The following is a 19,266-nucleotide window of genomic DNA, read 5'->3' on the forward strand; positions in this document are numbered from 1 at the left end:
TTTGTGAATCCTTCTCTTTTGAAGTATGGAAATGTATATTTATTTAACATCCATTTAAATATTGCATTATTATTACTTTATCAAAAGGAATCATGTTACAATGGATATATATATTTTTTAAATTGCTAGAATGTATATCCTTATTTTTAGTTTCTTAAATTACACTTTAAATATCATAATGAGGTGTAATTACTCAATTAATATTTTAAAAGAGATATCAAGTTTATAATTTCTATAAAATTGTATATTATCACCATATTTGTTTGTTAAAAAAATTATGTTTCACTTAATGCTAAGTGATGTTAAGTGAAGTAAAGTTTATAAATCAGATTTAAGATTTAATTTTTTGGCTTTCAGGATTATGGGAGGGAGGGAGGAAGGGAAGGAGCAATGGTGACATAGAGAGATAGATGGAGAGGGGAGAATTGGAGAGAGAGTGATTCAGAGAGAATGTGAGACACTGAGATAGATGTTAAGAGAGGGAAAGACAAGGAGAAGAAAGATGATGAAAGATAAAAAGAGACACGGGGGAGGGAGAATGAGAAAGAGGATGAGAGAGAGAGAGAGAGAGAGAGAGAGAGAGAGAGAGGGAAATATAGAAGGAGTGAAAGAGACAAAGAGAAAGGGGGAGAGAAAGTGGGAAACAAAAAGAGAGGGAGAGGGGGAGAGAGGGAAGGGGTGTTATTGAGAGAGGGGGGATATCGAGAGAGGGGGAGAATGAGAGACAAAGGGCGAGTGTAGGAAAGAAAGGGAGAGTGGGTGAGGAGGAGGGAGAAGGAGAGGAAGAGGAGAGAGAGGGAAATAAATAGTGAAAGTTGGAGAGGGAGGAAGAGAGAGGCAGTGAGAGTCAGAAAATGAGAGAGAGAGAAAGGGAGAGAGAATGTGAGAGAGAGAGAGAATGGGAGAGAGAGACAGATATAAGAAGAGAAATAGGTAGAGAGATAGAGGGAGGCCAAGAGAGATAAGGAGTGAGGAAATGAGAGAGGGGGTGAGAAAGAGAGAGTGAGAAAATGAGAGAGGGGGAGAGAGGGGAAGAGATTTACAAAGAGAGAGTAAGGAGGATATAATATGAGAGAGTGTATCTGAAAGATCCATTTTGAGAGTGAAAAAGAGAAATATTGGGAGGTAATGGGAGAGGGACATACCAAGAGCGAGGGAGAGAAAGTGAGAGAATGAGAGAAAGAGAGGGGGGGGGGATTGCAAGCGAGAGAATGAGACAAGGGGGAATGGAGGAGGAAGTAGAAAGGGAGTGAGGATGAGAGAGGAAGAGAGAGAGAGGGAGATGGGTGAAGAGAGAGTAAGGGAGAGAATGAGAGGGTGATATATTGACAAAGAGAGAGATAGAGAAGGATATGATATCAAAGAGAGAGTGAGAAACACATAGTAATAGTGAGAGAGTGTGAGACAAGGGGGAATGCAAGAGGAAGTATAAAGGTGGTGAGGAAGAGAGAGAGGGAGAGGGGAAAGAGAGAGTAAGGGAGAGAATGAGAGGGTGATATATTGAAAAAGAGAGAGTGATTGAGAAATAGTGAGAGAGAGAGATAACAAGAGTGAGAATTGAGGGCAAGAGTTATAGGGACTGAGAGAGAGAAAGAGAGAGGGAGAAAGGGATGGAATGAGGGAGGGTTTGTTTTGTTTTGACCCTTAAACATTGTTTAACAATATATTCATACACATTTTTCATTTATTTATCATTTGAAGTAATATTCTCATTGGAATTTATTTAAGAATCGATTGTTTGAACTAGCGTCTCTCATAGTTTCTCCCAAATATCAATGGCTTAACTTCCATTGAGAGAACCATGAATTTATGCTAAAACCTTTAGAGTGTTGAATCTTTAAATTTTTTCATAAATAAGGAAGAGTACAAGGGGTTTTTATGAATGGATCATTTAAAATTTTAAACGAGAAGAAAAATAAATATGGTGTTTCATTTGATTCATTTGATGCTAAGTTGGTTGTTTGCGTATTTTATTTTCATTTAGAATTACTTCCGAAGATTTTATTTTCATAGCATGTATGAGTAGCATAGGAAATTTTTCTATATATTATATTATTGTTTTAAATTGTTTAAATATATTTTTAATAATTTTAAATTAGAAAGTGAAACATTAGGGTTTTATTTAATTTATTTTTTTATAAATAATGTTGTTTTTAATTTCACTGTGTATAAGGATACTTTTCATACACATATAGATTTTTGTAAAAAAAAGTATTTCGTGTCAATGCCATTTGATATATTTTATGTAAATTTATGTGGGTAAATATGTCTTTGGCAAAGGAATGATCTAACTTGGTTAATGATTTTGTAGGTAATATATATGATTATACACCATGCAATGCCTATTGTGTGGATATTTTATTAGAAATTTATTTATTTTAAATTGGATTTTCATTTGGTTTAATTTTTATAAATTTATCTGATTGAACTTCTCTGACTCTATGGATGAATATTTTTTTGGTTATTTATTTTACCCTCAATGATATTTGTGTAAACACATTTGCGCCAGTTTTTTAAAGAACACTCCAAGACTTGATGTAAAGTAATATTTATTTAAATATTTTAAAATGAATATATTACAAATATTTCATAATGATATGGATTCTGTTTCAATGAAGAGTTTTTACATTTGTTTTCCAAATTTGCCTTTTTTTAACAATTTTATTTTTTCTCCTTTCCACCAAAACTTTATAGGCAACACAAGGTAATTTATTGCGTAGATGCACAAACCTAGATCTATCCCAAATCCAAATCAAATATTTTGAGGCGCAACCCTATTTTGTGGGTCTAATAATTGAGTAAATTTTTGCAACTCAAAAAGGTGTAATCAATTTGTTAGCTTAATAGATTCAGATTCAGAGAATTAGTTGATATCTCCTAACGTCTAATATTAATTTATATAACTATGGTAATGCTAATGGTGTTGAATATAATTTTTTTATCACATAAAATAATATAAATAATATGATTAACACTGATACATAGAAATAAATATTCCTCATATTTGTTTTCCCCACAACGTTAGATGGTGACCAAAATTAAAAAACTATTACAAAATTTTATATAATATTTTCTAGTTTTAAATAACCTTGATAAATGTTTAAATTATATTTTATTATTTTAAAAGTATAACTTCTATAATACTCATGACTTTTGGATTGAAGTAAATGATCAAAATTACAATTCAAATGACAACATAAATATCTAAATAGATATTTTATTTACCTCATCTTCATAAAAAATGGTCAACACTGTAGATGTTAATTGTTTTAGAGAAGATGTATAAAATAAAATGTTTTGTAAGTATTGTATTATTTTATACTAATACAAATATATTTTAGCACAAAATTCACCCTTTAAAGAGAGGCTAGAAATTCGATTTGTATGTCGGCATTTCAATTAAACTAGATTTATGATAAGTTTAAAACAACATAGTGACAATTAAATTTTATTACCTCAAACAATCCCTACATTGCACAATCTAGGCCAGGATGCATGTTTACCTCTCTATTCATCCTCTACACTTTTGGCCATTACAGATAGATATATTATTGATATACTCTCTCCCTCTTTAACTTCTATTGTTGGTGGGCAGATGTCTCGTGACAACACATAATTAGTGGCCTTTGAGTTCAAAGATCCAAAGTTTTCTAGAAGTTTGACACCGCTCATAAATTTGTCTTTTTTGTTATTCTTGATGGAATCAATCATAGCAGTATAAATGAAAGCACTTGTTAATAAGTTGCTAGCTCACCAAACAATTTTTAAGAACTTCTCTATATCTTCACTAGGATCTTATATATTTTCAGTGATGGTATATCTTCTTTCTATCCATAACTCTATGAATACGAAGCTATACACATTAGTGTTATAATTCATGGATTGAAATCATCACATATGTAGCTAAAGGTTTGAAAAAATATGTTTCAGGCAGAGATAAACAATACCTTTGAGAGAATATTTAAATATAGCATCAAGTACTTACACATCTCCCTTATACATGGATGTAGAGCACCAATCATGCAGTCAATAGACTTTAATATCTAATTCTATTTATTGATTCTATATTTTGGGATGCTTTTATAGAAAAATAGTTGAAATATTGTTTATCTCATTTTCCCTTAATGTTGCATTTATCCATACTTCAATGATTAATAACGCCATTAATGAAACTAGAAATTGGTCCGTTCCTATATATGAGAGATGCTTGTTAGTCTATATCTTGGTGAAATAAATGAAACTAGAAATTGGTCGGTTCCTATATATGATAGATGCTTGTTAGTCTATATGTTGGTTTCATAAGAGTGCAAGGGAATTTTTTTATTTTAGCGCCATATTTTTATAAGCTTACTAAAAAACATATTTAGACGCCAACATTATTTCCTCAAAAAATTATTAAAAACATAAATTTAATTTATAAATTTTATGAGAATGTTAATGTGACTTTAGAAGTTATTTTTAAATTATCCTTATTTTCATTATAATTCATTTAAAATTTTGAATCCAATTGTAGCCATTAACATTATAAAAGTATATATATGAATAAAAAAATCGTTTTCAAATATAAATAATATATTCAAAATACATATTTCTTTAATTATGTTATACCAATCAAACTCTTAGTTGCATATAATTAGTCAATCCATATATGTATTTTTTTTTTAAATACTTATGGTTTTTTTTATAAGTTTGCAAATTTCTAGTAAAATAAAATGGAAAACCTTTCATCCTTTATTTTCTTATCATTCTCTAATCCAATTAATGTTTGTAACCAAATTGAGCCCCCCTATTTATGTCATTTCATTTAGTTGTTTGGTCATTAAAATTTTCCACATGTATCATTATTTATAAACTAGTTGGTTATAGATGTTTTTTTTAATTTGCTAATTTAAGAAGTTTCATTATATCAGAATATTACACCGGTTTATAAAAGTTTCTTAGATCCTACTCTACTCACCCGTACCATATTTGCTTGTGAGCAGATAATTATCAAAAAATATAGCCAACTACCAAAAAAAATTAACTAGAACAAAAAAGACACATTATATTAGAAGACCTTCAAGATCAAGATGCAACAAACTACCATTCCAAATTATATGAATTTACAGGGGCATGATGCTCCAGTCTAGGTCCTAGTGATGGAGGAGGCCTAATGTCTCAATGGACCTGTTTCTCCATATAGATAGTATCCCTTTGAAGTGATAAAAGTTATGTTATACGAGTCATTGTCCCCTCTGCATGCTAGTCAAACAATCAAGTATATGTGAATGGTCTCTTTCCAAATCATCCATGAAACTAATAGTTGTATTATCGTCTTCATTGATATTTGTTGAGTTTCTCCATAGGTAGGGTGATATGTCTCAATTCACTAATAAGATTGTATTGGGAGGAACTAAGTTCTCAATTCCAAGGGAGTGGGCTACCTCCATCAAAACACCTGAAACTCGAGGTAATTTTAACAAAATTGGCCGCATCACAAAAAAATAAACCCTAGACTAATCCAAAACCTAGTATACAACCATAACGTCGATTAAGAAAATGAAAGAGTGAATGTCCATGGGTAATTAAGAGTAAGGCCAAGACTAGTGAATTATGGTACTTCCTAGCCCCCACAAAGACTATCACAAAGTTGATGACATCAATACATAGATAATGAACTTAGCTTAGTGATATATAAACCATTGACATACCCCTCTCTGCAGAAGACATCCTAGCACATCTCATTGTTTCTCTACATGTAGCATTTCACTAAGAGAATTATTTTCTTTACAACCTAGCATTATAAAGCCACAAGGAAATTTCTTTTAAAAGAGTTAAAGGGGTTGTTTGATTGGACAAGATTAGAATGATCCTAGACTCACCCTATACCAGGGAAAATTGGTCATTGTAAAAAGTCATAGAAGTCATTATAGATGGTAATATTTCCCATATTAATGCTCAGTTGATCCCCAGTTCAAGCATGAAAAGACACAGGTGCCATGCTTGAATGAACATAGCTACTACCACCTCCATCATCTTGTTGCAATTAATGGAAATTATTATCTTGAAATAGCATAAATTCACATGTTCTTGCATAGCTGGTGGGTGTTAGGCCACCCACCCTTAATTATAGTTAAGGTCAAATTAATGGCATGGACCTCCTTGAGCCTAACTTCATGATGTTATTTCAACCCCAATGGGAGGCTTTAGATGTGTATTACTTGCATGTTTATTTGTATATTAATTATTGATTTTGAATATCCACTATATTAAGGGGAGCCCCTATTGGGGAAAGGTGGAATGAGGAATGTGACATGTAAGAAGATGGTGGAGATTTAAAACACATTTGACATTTTTTTTATCTACATCATACTTATTTAATTTTTAGTCTTTCTACATAATCCATTATTATGAAGGTATACTCCAGTAAATAATTATATCTTGTTTTTTTTATTTTAATATATTTGTATGAGAGTGGGATGCATTACCTTTATATATTGAAAAGAACATTGATTATAGGATAATCCATTATTATGAAGGTATACTTCGGTAAATAATTATATGTTTTTTTTTTTAATATATTTGGATGAGAGTGGGATGCATTACATTTATATATTGAAAAGAGCATTGATTGTAGGATGGTATGTATTGAATGATGGAAAAAAATAATTTATGGCAACTTATCATGGCATGGTGTGACTACATTGGTCAATGAACTTGAATGTGACAGAGATACCAATAAGATTTATAAAATGGATTAAAACATAAATAGGGTAGCATATCCACCCATACTATTTAGTTTTTTTAATATTATATTGATTTATTTGGTGCATTTTTTCTTAATTTGCATAAATTCTAAGTATAAATATTTTTATGAATTGAGAATGTATCTTTTACATTTGTGACATTACGCAATTAAAACACTACAAGTCTATGTGGTGTAGTGGCCAGAAATTCCACATCAAAAGGTTAGATGAAAAGATGAAAACTTCTAATATTGGGATTTTCAAAGTATTTCAGATTACTAATGTTTCCTTTAGAAGTGATATCCATCCAAAAGTCTCTCAAAATGGATACTAGTATTTGCAAGATATACTTGAGTGTGACTTAATATCCTTCAAAATATTTGTTTTCGATGCAAATGGTAAAAGTTTCAAATGAATGAATGTTGTCTTGACAAAATTGTTGTTGAACATGCTAGTGGATTTACCATGGTTAATACAATCAATATTAAGATTCCATGTGATGTTGGAAGCTCATATGTGGCTTCACCTCATCCCCCACTCACATTGCTCTCAATTTCTAAATATCGAGTTTGTCTACTATAAATCAAAAAGTAGGTGCAATCCTTAGAAATACAACACACAATTTTAGACCACAAGGGTACAATTCAAGTTACAACATAAATTAAGATATAATAAAATGTCTTAGATATTCTAAGTTATTACACCATTTCTTTCTAGTGCACCCTAGCAAAGACGATATATCTCATTCCAAATCCTAGCTAGAGCATTGTTGGGTCCCTATAATACTAGTAATTACCCCATTACTATTTTAGTTATACCCCTTATTTATATTGTTGTGCCCCTATTACCCCCATATTGTTATTTCTGTGCCCCATAGAATCCCTCTATTGTTATTTTTGTGGCTTTATATTATTATTGTTAGGTCGGCTGGATTATATTGTGACTCCTTAGACTCCTATATATAGAAAGGAGGTTTTTTCATTTTTATCATCCAAGAATTGTTCATTTATGTAATGTAAAGGAGGTTTCCCCCTCGAAGAGGCTGAATTCTAAAGCGTTCATCTGTCTTTTCTATCTTTTCTTGAGCTGGTTTCATAACATTTCGTATCAGAGCTTTGGATTCTAGGGTTTTGCTGCTCCAAACAGGTCATCGTGGCATTTTCGCTATAACTTTTTTTCACGCGATATTTGCAGAGATATGATCTGAGGAAGTTGGTCTTTTTGCAGACTCCTGAATTACATTCAAAACAGGTGACCTGGGGGAAATCATCATAACTGTCTCTCTGGGGATCAGATTGAAATTTCATAAGAAGGTACAGAAAGAGGACGGACTGTAGTTTCTTGTATGTGTGTTTCAGATTCAAAGGTTGAAACAGTGACTCGTGGCACGTCGTACAAGTTTGCTCTACTGAACCCGTCTAAAAGCAAGTCACTGTGGGAGATTTCACATAACTCTTCCTTGGAAAATCCAATTTGGCTCAGACTTGTGGCATTGGAAAGAGGACACAGAAGGCTACTACAAGTAGCAATTTCAGAACTAGATGATCTGAAATTACAGAGATACACCAGATTCAATATCAGGCTTCTATAAAGTGAAAAAAGGTGTGTAGTTTTTTTTAAATTTTTGTGTAAGCTTGGTTTAACGGAATTCAAAGGGCATAGTAAAGCATTATTATCGGTAACTGATGCCCCGAGGAAAGAAAATGCAAACACCTAGTAAGGAACCTGAAAGCTCTAGCATGACTCATGAAGAAGAGGAAGAAATGCTACATGATATATCAAAATTACAAGAACAAGTGCAACAAATGTCACGCTCACAAAAGCTAACAAAGATAAGATAAGTGGCGTGGAATCTAAGATAAATGGCGTGGAATCTAAGATAAAGGGCATGGAAGCTAAGATGGAGGACTCGATGGCAGATTTGAAGATAGATTTGAAGACAGACATGGAAGAATTGAAGAAGTTGCTACAAGAAAGGGTCACTAATGGTGAAAAGGTAGTAAAGGAAACTCATGATGAGAACAAAAGAAATGTTAATCATGATTCCATAGATGCTAATGTTGGATCGAAGAATCACCATATTCCAAAAATCGATATGAGGAAGTTTGATGGCAAGGATCCCGCCACATGGATATTACAGATGGAGCAATTCTTCGATCTCAATAATGTGCAAAACACACAAAAGGTACGTATGGCAACTGTATATTTGGAACCAAATCAGTTTGTATGGTATCAATGGCTTTGCTCTCGTAAACAATTTATCACTTGGGCAATTTTTACGGAAGAATTGATAGCACATTATGAAGATACAAAAAGCAACACTTTTTTTAGCCAATTGATAAGTCTCAAACAAAAGGGTTCAGTAATGGAGCACATTGAGGAGTTCCAAAAATTGAACATAAGGGTAAAAGATATTCCAGAGGAGCATAGGATTGATTTGTTCATAGGGTCTTTAAAGGATAATATCCAACATGATGTTCGCCTTTGGGAACCTGATTCATTAGAGAAGGCATTCAGGTTAGCAAGAAAAATGGAAAGCAAAATTATGGCAACCAGGAAGCATACCACTCACAACTATAAAGACGGAAGTGTTGTTGCCCCTAGTCTTCCACAACCTATAAGGTTGACACCACAACAATTGGAAGAAAAAAGAGCAAAAGGGCTTTGTTACAGTTGTGATAGCAAATACACTAAAGGTCATAAGTGTGCTGAGAAGAAATTATTCTACATAGATTGTGAAGAGGAAGAAGAAAAGGAGCAAGAAAGGTCAAAAGAAGAAGATATACTCCAGGAACAAAGCCTAGATGAAGAACAAATAAATCCGACCATATCTTGTAATGCATTGGTGGGAATTACCACTCCTCAAACCATCAAGATAGAAGGACAAATCAAGAAGAAAAAGGTAATAGTGTTGATTGATTCAGGAAGCACCCACAATTTTATTCATTGTAGGGTAGCAAAAGAATTGAATTGCTTCCTATATCCAGCACCAGAGTGTCAAGTGATGATTGCAAATGGAGGAACAATAAATTGCTCTGGAAAGTGCCATAATATCAAGCTATCCATGGGAGAATATGTATTGACTAGCCCAATGCTTTCCATTCCAATGGGAGGTGCTGATGTTGTACTAGGAGTCCAATGGCTACAATCCTTGGGTACAATAGCTTTTAATTTTCAAGAACTTTTCATCAAATTTTCTATGGAAGGAAAGGAAGTTGAATTAAGGGGTATTGCAGGGAAACCAGGAAAGATAATCAGCTCTAATGGCATGACAAAGCTTCTTAAAAAGGAGCAAAGAGGTGTAATTGCACAATTATGTTCGCTAGATGTTTCCACATTGGAATCATCTATTTCTCCAGATCTCCAAAAAGTCCTGGACAATCATTCCAAGGTATTTGAGACTCCCAAAGGTCTCCCACCTATGCGTGATCATGATCATGCTATTCATCTGATTCCAGGAAGTGTTCCTCCAAACATCAGGCCGTACAGATATCCCTATGCCCAAAAAAGTGAAATTGAACGTATGGTTGCAGAAATGCTAGAGGCTGGTATAATTCAACCAAGTCAAAGTTCTTTCTCAGCTCCAGTAGTATTGGTGCACAAGAAGGATGGATCATGGCGCATGTGTCCAGATTATAGGGAGCTCAACAAGCTCACTATTAAAGATAAGTTCCCCATTCCTGTTATTGATGAATTATTGGATGAATTGCATGGATCAATTTACTTCACCAAGTTGGATCTTCGTTCGGGATATCATCAAATCAGAATGAAGATTGAAGACATTCCGAAAACGGCATTTAGAACTCATGAGGGTCATTATGAATTTTTGGTCATGCCTTTTGGCCTTACCAATGCACCTTCAACATTTCAAGGTTTGATGAATTCAATTTTCAAACCATTCCTTAGAAAATTTGTGTTAGTATTTTTTGATGATATACTAATCTACAACAAGTCTTGGAAGGATCATGTTGAACATGTTGACAAGGTGCTACAACTATTGGAGGAGAAACAATTATATGCAAAAAGATCCAAATGTTTCTTTGGAGTCCAGGAGGTGGAATATTTGGGTCATATTGTATCTCATGAAGGAGTTAAGGTAGACCCTAGCAAAATTAAAGCCATTAAGGAATGGAAAATCCCCACATCCATAAAGCATCTGCGAGGATTTCTTGGGTTGACAAGGTATTATCGCAAGTTTGTTAAGAATTATGGGAGAATAGCAGCACCTCTAACAACATTATTGAAGAAAGATTCATTTTCATGGACTCCGGAAGCAACAAAGGCCTTTGAACATCTTAAAGAGGCAATGTGCCAAGCACCGGTCTTAGCTACACCGGACTTCACAAAAACCTTTATTGTGGAATGTGATGCTTCAGGAAATGGAATTGGTGTTGTTCTAATGCAAGATGAAAGACCCATTGCTTTTGAAAGTCGTCCAATCAAGGGAAAGTTTTTAAGCAAAGCTATTTATGAGAAGGAAATGTTGGCAATACTCCATGCACTTAAGAAATGGCGACCCTACCTAATGGGAAGACACTTCAAGGTAAAAACGGATCATGATAGCCTTAAATACTTTTTAGAACAAAGATTATCCTCTGAAGAGCAACAAAAGTGGGTCACAAAGATGTTGGGTTATGACTTTGAAATCATCTACAAAAAAGGGAAGCAAAATGTGGTGGCAGATGCACTCTCAAGAAAGGATGAGGATGTGGAAGCATTGTTGTGTGCCATTTCTATTATCCAACCAGATTGGATAAACGAAGCAAGGGAGGAATGGAAGAATGACGAAGAAGTGTGGGCACTTATTCGAAAGCTACAACAAGATTCCAGTACTTCTGATACATTTAGCTGGAAAAATGATTCGTTATGGTACAAAGATCGCTTATACCTCTGTAAGAATTCCCAGCTAAAACAAAAGATTCTTATGGAATTGCACACTTCTCCCTTAGGAGGGCACTCAGGATTTTTAAAAACTTACCACAGGGTTAAGAAGGAATTTTTTTGGGATGGCCTTAAATCAGATATTCAAAAGTTTGTGGTGGAATGTTTGGTTTTCCAACAAAATAAAGTTGAAACAATTAAGACACCGGGTCTATTACAACCTTTATCCATTCCAAGCCAACGTTGGGAGGAGGTTTCAATGGATTTTATCACAGGTTTACCCAAGTCTGAGGGAAAGAGTGTCATCATGGTGGTAGTTGACAGACTTACCAAGTATGCACACTTTTGTGCATTATCACATCCATTTAAAGCCAGTACAGTTTCTACTGCATTTATGGAAACAGTTCAAAAGCTACATGGAAACCCAAAGATTATTGTAAGTGACAGAGATCCCATTTTCACTGGAAATTTTTGGACAGAATTATTTTCTTGTCTTGGTACTTAGTTAGCTCATAGCTCATCTTATCATCCTCAATCTGATGGGCAAACTGAGATAGTAAACAAATGTTTGGAAGGATATCTTCGTTGCTTTGTATCTGATAAACAGACACAATGGGTCAAATGGTTGCCTCTGGCTGAATGGTGGTATAACACTTCCTTCCATACAGCAACAAAAATGACCCCATTTATGGCACTTTATGGGTATCAACCACCATCCATCACATCATATTTAAGAGAAAATTCTAAGGTTCAGGCAGTGGAACATCACATCGAACATCAACAACAAGTCCTCCAACTCTTAAAGGATAACCTCGTGTTGGCACAAAATAGAATGAAACAACAGGCAGATCAACATCGCAGTGAAAGAAGTTTTGATGTAGGTGATTGGGTATTCCTACGGCTACAACCATATAAGCAAATGTCCATAAAGCAAGCTAAGAAGGATAATAAATTATCACCAAAGTATTATGGTCCGTACAAGGTGTTGCAAAAGATTGGTACTATGGCATACAAATTGGAGCTTCCTGCAGCTTCTCGATTGCACCCAGTTTTCCATGTTTCATGTTTAAAGAAGGTTATAGGTGACAAGCTCCCAATTCAAACAATATTGCCAGAACTTGACGAGGAAGGAAAAATTATATTAGAACCGGAAGCAGTCACAGAAACAAGAACTCGACAGCTACGAAATCGATCAATTTCAGAGTATCTTATCAAGTGGAAGAACTTATCCGCTGAAGATTCCACATGGGAGGATGAGAATTTTATGCAAAAGTATCCAGAACTACTCAAGCGTTGAGGACAACACTTTTTTGAAGGAGAGGGGCATGTTGGGTCCCTATAATACTAGTGATTACCCCATTACTATTGTAGTTATATGCCTTATTTATATTGTTGTGCCCCTATTACCCCCATATTGTTATTTCTGTGCCCCATAGAATCCCTCTATTGTTATTTTTGTGGCTTTATATTATTATTGTTAGGTCGGCTGGATTATATTGTGACTCCTTAGACTCCTATATATAGAAAGGAGGTTTTGTCATTTTTATCATCCAAGAATTGTTCATTTATGTAATGTAAAGGAGGTTGCCCCCTCGAAGCGGCTGAATTCTAAGGCGTTGATCTATCTTTTCTATCTTTTCTTGAGCTGGTTTCATAACAAGCATTCACCATGTACAATCTAGAATCACACAAAATTTCATAGTTGGAACATTTTCTTTCATAAAATTAGTCCTAAAGGATGTTTATCTAAAATTTCATGAAACAATCTCCATTAGCCTCTAATGTTGCATTTATTTTCTAAGGATTTGTCTCGCAAACCTTAGTTCTTGCAACATGTCAATGCTAGTACTCCAATACTTCTCTAAATTTTATCTCACACAAACCCTAGTGCCCATAGTCTACTCAATAACCAGATTTATTGCGTTTTAATTTATAAGTTTATATTATTTGCAAAAAATTGTATACCTTTTTCATGATTTCATAAGGATGCAAAAAAAAAGCCTTATACATTTTCAAGATTTTGATTTGTTATTATTATAAATATGTTATTGTTCTATTATAAATATGGTATTATTCCTTGTAGAAATGTCAAGTGAAGGCACAATTAAGCATATGAGAAAACATCCTTCCATGGAAATAAGAATAATTGACACGTACTAATTAGAAGCTAGTACATGGAAGGAATAAGAATAATTGACTTACAAAGTTAAATTTAATGTTTAAATTAAAAATAAATTTATTAATTTTCCTTTAAGATATCTAGGAAATACTTCTATGATTTTTATACTCTAATAAATATTTATACTTTTAAAGTTCAAAAAATTGTTGGCCTCCATGTACTCACTAGAGGGGAACAAAAGAATCCATCAACACGATAATTATCTTGCCTTTTCTAGTATTCCAGGGAATATTTTTATCTTATTAATTTTCCCTACTCATAGATATATTTTATGCACATAACATTTCATGATTCTTTAGTAGATTTGATTGTAACTTATGGGACATATACTTTTGTCTTTCGTTATTATATCTTGTTCTTCTAATGTAAGGAAAATTTATTTTCAGACTATGAATTAATCAATAATTTGAATTTGACCAGTAATACTTATGGAAATACAACCATTATAGGTAACAACACTTGACCCAATATGGCTCTAATCATGTTAAGGCCAGTGCCATTATGATCTTGCTTAGACATGTGTCTTATCTAAGGAAATTTTATCTATGGTTCTTTATGATTCACTATTATTAATCATGATTGTTATGAAACATGGTAAGTTAATATTTACAAGTGAATAGTTTTTTGTGTGCAAAATGGAACATGTGTTATAATTAATGCCTACTTTGGAGTTGGTTGGGATTTGTTTGATATTATAGAAATATCCTCTCTACAATTATTTCTGAGTTTCGAACAAGTTGGATCCAACAAGTATTATAACTAGGAAGTAATAAATGAAAAATATTTTTCTCTAAGTGTTAAATTTTTCCAATTTGTTATGTCTCTATGTATAAAATTTTTAGTCTCTATGGGTACTAGGAACTACCATAGTTTGTCATTTTCTTGATCAATATTCTAGTGGTTTATGGGGTTTTTGTATGCTCATAGGTTTATTTCTAGTGTTGGGGCCAATTTTATTAGTGGGTGGACTAGAATACACATGTTTGTCAAGCGGCGTTTGGGTGTCCTCATTCTAGAAGGTTGATAATTAATTCACACTATTACTAGTGAGTGTGGGTTTACTTGTATTTTTGCAGCCAATTTTATTAGTGGGTGGAATAGAATACACATGTTGGTCTAGCGGCATTAGGATGTCCTCATTCTAGAAGGTTGATAATTAATCCACACTATCACTAGTGAGTCTCCAATTTTGTTGATAAATGCAACATAGGTTTGATTGTATTTTATCCACATAAAGATTCAAATGTCATGAGCATAGTTTTAGAGTAAATATTGTCACTTTCTATTTTTCAATGCAGTTATTAAGATCATAATGAATCTATTGCCAATGCATCTATTTCCAATTGTCCATTGCATATATCATTATGTAGTTCATTAGAACTATATATGAGTTGATCATCACTAGTATCATACCTCTACTTCTTTTCTATTTCATGATTCCCAAAAGGCACCAGTGCCATAACCTTCAGCTCTAATACCACTTGTCACATCCCTTTGTAACCTCAAATCAAAACAAGTAGGATTATACAAATTTTACAGGATTTACCCACATCTAACTTTCAAAATTACTATCCCATATCCCTTCATTAACCATTAGATAGAATCTTCAACATTACATATAGTAAATTTAGTAAAGGAATAGTAATTTACATAACAATTAACAACCATTTGTGTAGCATATTAAAATAAATTACCCGTTATAACCTTGCAGCTATTCCATGATTCTTTTAAGTCAATTAGTACTCTCATGAGGGTGTTCACCCATACTCAATGGTTTGTTTATTCCCATTAGTGGATTGTCCTGAAAGTGACAACTCTCAATCAACACAGATCATTATTTTTTACCTTCCACAATGTTAAACATAATCTATCCTTTGAATAAGTCACCATCCTTCCCTACCATCATTGTCATCAACAAAATTTGATATCAAGGTTAGATAAAGTATTAATCAAGAAATAACCAACATTTATTACCACTGCTTGAAAATCTATTTGTGTGCATATATAAAATATAAAGCAAATGTCATGAAATTCCTTCTTTTCCTATCAATAGATAGATACCACACTAACTATATTCCCATCACATAAGTCCACATTTTTCTATAGAAAAGAACTACAATAGTCCTTATTCTTTTAAATGTAACTATCACAATAGATATTGTTTTCCCATGCAAATACACAAACTTTTCACAATTGTATGGTTATGCATAATATTTTTCAAGGGAAGCTAATCTAATATTTATTCCAAATGGATAATCTTTCCATACAAGAGCTAACCTAAAATTTTATGCAAATGCATAATCTTTCTAGAAGAAATCTATTCACAATAGATATTGTACATGTATATACATGCTCATTTCCAAAATAAAGCTAACATGATAGTTGTTTTTCCTGAATTTGACTACTTGTTATTTCCAAAAAAAAGTTTCCTCATAGCTATTTTTTTTTGCACATGAAACACGTCCTCATTTTTGAAGGAAGTTAACTAAATATTGCGTGTAGACAAAAATTCTTTCGAAGGGATACAATGCGTAGTGGACACATATTTCATGCATGCAAATACACCTTCATCATTTAAACATGGTGGCAAAATAGACAAGTATTCTCTCTAAAAGAAATTTATTCGTGATGGTTATTTCCTTGTCTATCTCACATACATTCCTTTCTTAGCAATATAACTATTATTTACCTACATATAATCACATATTCTTCTTTCAAGAAACCTATATAATAACTATTCTTTCCCTGCATGAAAAATTATTTTCAAGAAATCTTACTTGATAACTATCATTTCCATGTATGTCATACTTACTTTATTTTCAAGAAAATATATCTCAATTGTTTTTCTTTCTATTCTTGCATTGAAAACATATCTCCTTTTCAAAAAACTATCAAAATCAGCTATTCTCATTCTATAAATAAATGCATACTTCTTTTACCGAAAGGAATTAATAGAATAGATACTATTTCTAGGCATAAAATTATTATTCCTTTTTACAAAAGCTATAGTTTTTTTAGTATTAAGAGAATTACAATAATTAGATATTCTTTTACGCAAGTAATGACACATCTATTTACAAGAAATCATACAAAATACTTCAACTTTTCGGGCACGTGAAGAACATATTTTTGCATGCACATATTGGAAAGTGTACTACTATAAATAGTCTAACTACGACACAAAAATCCCTGCAATCTTTCACTAAGATAACACAGGATTAGATGTGAGGTTTCCTCAATAATTTATATTTTGAAAAGTTTTCCATGAAATATCTTGAAAGAAAAAAATCTAGAGCAAGAATTCATTGGTATGAATCCAAATGTATCACATTTCTGTGTATCTCAATGTCTAGTATATATTCATGTTCCTATGGAAAAGTGTTATGAAACCAGCTCAAAAAAAGATAGAAAAGATAGATCAACACTTCAGAATTCAGCCTCTTCGAGGGGGCAACCTCCTTTACATTATACAAATGAATGATTCTTTGATGCTACAAATGAAAATACCTCCTTTCTATATATACGAGTCTAAGGGGTCATAATATAATCAGAGTCGACATAACAATAATAATGTAAGGGCATAATAATAACAATAGTGGGCTTCTATGGGGCACAATAGTAACAATATGGGGACTACATGGGTACAACAATTTAATAAGGGGGTTGTACTAATAACAATAAGGGATTACACTAGTAGTATAGGGGCCTAACATGCCCCTCTCCTTCAAAAAGTGTTGTCCTCCATGCTTGAGAAGTTTATTATGCTTCTATATAAAAATTTTGTCCTCCCATGTGGAATATTCAGCAGGTAAGTTCTTCCACTTGATGAGATACTCTGAAATTGATCGATTTCCTAGCTGTTGGGTTCTTGTTTCTCTCACTGCCCCAGGTTCCAATATGATTTTTCCTTCCTCTTCAAGTTTTGGCAATATTGTTTGAATTGGGATATTCTGCAACTTTTGAATGAGTGGCCACACTTCTTTTTCCTTCTTCCATTCATCCCTTGCTTCGTTTATCCAATTTGGTTGGGTAATAGAAATAGCAAAAAATAATGCTTCCACATCCTCATCCTTTCTTGAGAGTGCATCTGCAACAAAAATTTTCTTCCATTTTCTGTAGATGATGTCAAAGTCATAACCCAACATATTTGTGACCCATTTTTTATGTTCTTCTAATGATAATATTTGTTCTAAAATGTATTTAAGACTATCATGATCCATTTTTACCTTGAAGTGTCTTCCCATTGGGTAAGGTCCTCATTTCTTGAGTGCATGTAATATTGCCAACATTTCCTTCTCATAAATAGCTTGCTTGAGATGTAACTGTAAAAATACCCAATCACCTACATCAAAACATTTTTCACTACGATGTTGATCTACCTATTTTTTCATTCGATTCCGCACTAAAGTGGCGTTATCCTTTAAAAGTTGGAGAACTTGTTGTTGATGCTCAATGTGATCTTTCACTACTTGAACCTTTTTCTTCTTGATATTTCCTTCTATCTTGAGAGTTTGAGGAGTGGTAATTTCTTCCAATGCTTTACAAGATATAGTCAGATTCATTTCTTGATGCTCGATGTGATCTTTTACTTCTTGAACATTTTTCTTCTTGATATGTCCTTCTATCTTGATAGTTTGAGGAGTAGTAATTCTGACCAATGCATTACAAGATATGGTTGGATTAATTTCTTCTTTCTCGATGTGATTATTCACTTCTTGAACCCTTTTCTTCTTGATATGTCCTTCTATCTTGAGAGTTTGAGTGGTAATTCTTTCCAATGCTTTATAACATATGGTCGAATTTATTTCTTCTTTCCCTGGGGTTTGGTCCTAGCGTATATCCTCTTCTTTTGATGTTTCTTGATCATTTTCTTCCTCCTCTTCATACTCTATGTAAAATAATTTCTTCTCAGCACACTTGTGACTTTTACTACATTTTCTATCAGAATTGTAACAAAGCCCTTTTTCTCTTTTTTCTTCCAATTGTTGTGGTGTAAGCCTTGTAGGTTGTGGAAGTCTAGGAGAAGAAACACTTCCATAATTATATTCATGAGTGGTGGGATTCCTTGTTTTCATAGTTTCACTTTCAATTTTCCTTGCCAACTCGAATGCCTCCTCCAATGAACCAGGTTCCCAAAAACCAACCTCATGTTGAACTTTATCCTTTAAAGTCCCTATGAAGACATCAATCCTTTGCTTCTTTGGAATATAATTTACCCTTATATTCAATTTTTCAAAGTCTTCAATGTGCTCTTCCATTGAACCCTTTTTTTTGAGATTTATCAATTGGCTAAAGAAGGAGTTACTCTTCGTATCCTCATAATGTGCTATCATTTCCTCCATGCAAATTGACCACGTGACAAGTGCTTTATGAGAACAAAGCCCTTTATACCATAAAAAATGATTCTGTTCTAAATAATTAGATGCAATACATACCTTTTGTAACAGAGGTACACCATGTAGATCAAAATATTTCTACATC

This window comes from Pinus tabuliformis, chromosome 7, assembly GCF_031772625.1.
Source record: "Pinus tabuliformis cultivar Carrire ecotype Pingquan chromosome 7, CPIR1, whole genome shotgun sequence".
NCBI lineage: Eukaryota > Viridiplantae > Streptophyta > Pinopsida > Pinales > Pinaceae > Pinus > Pinus tabuliformis.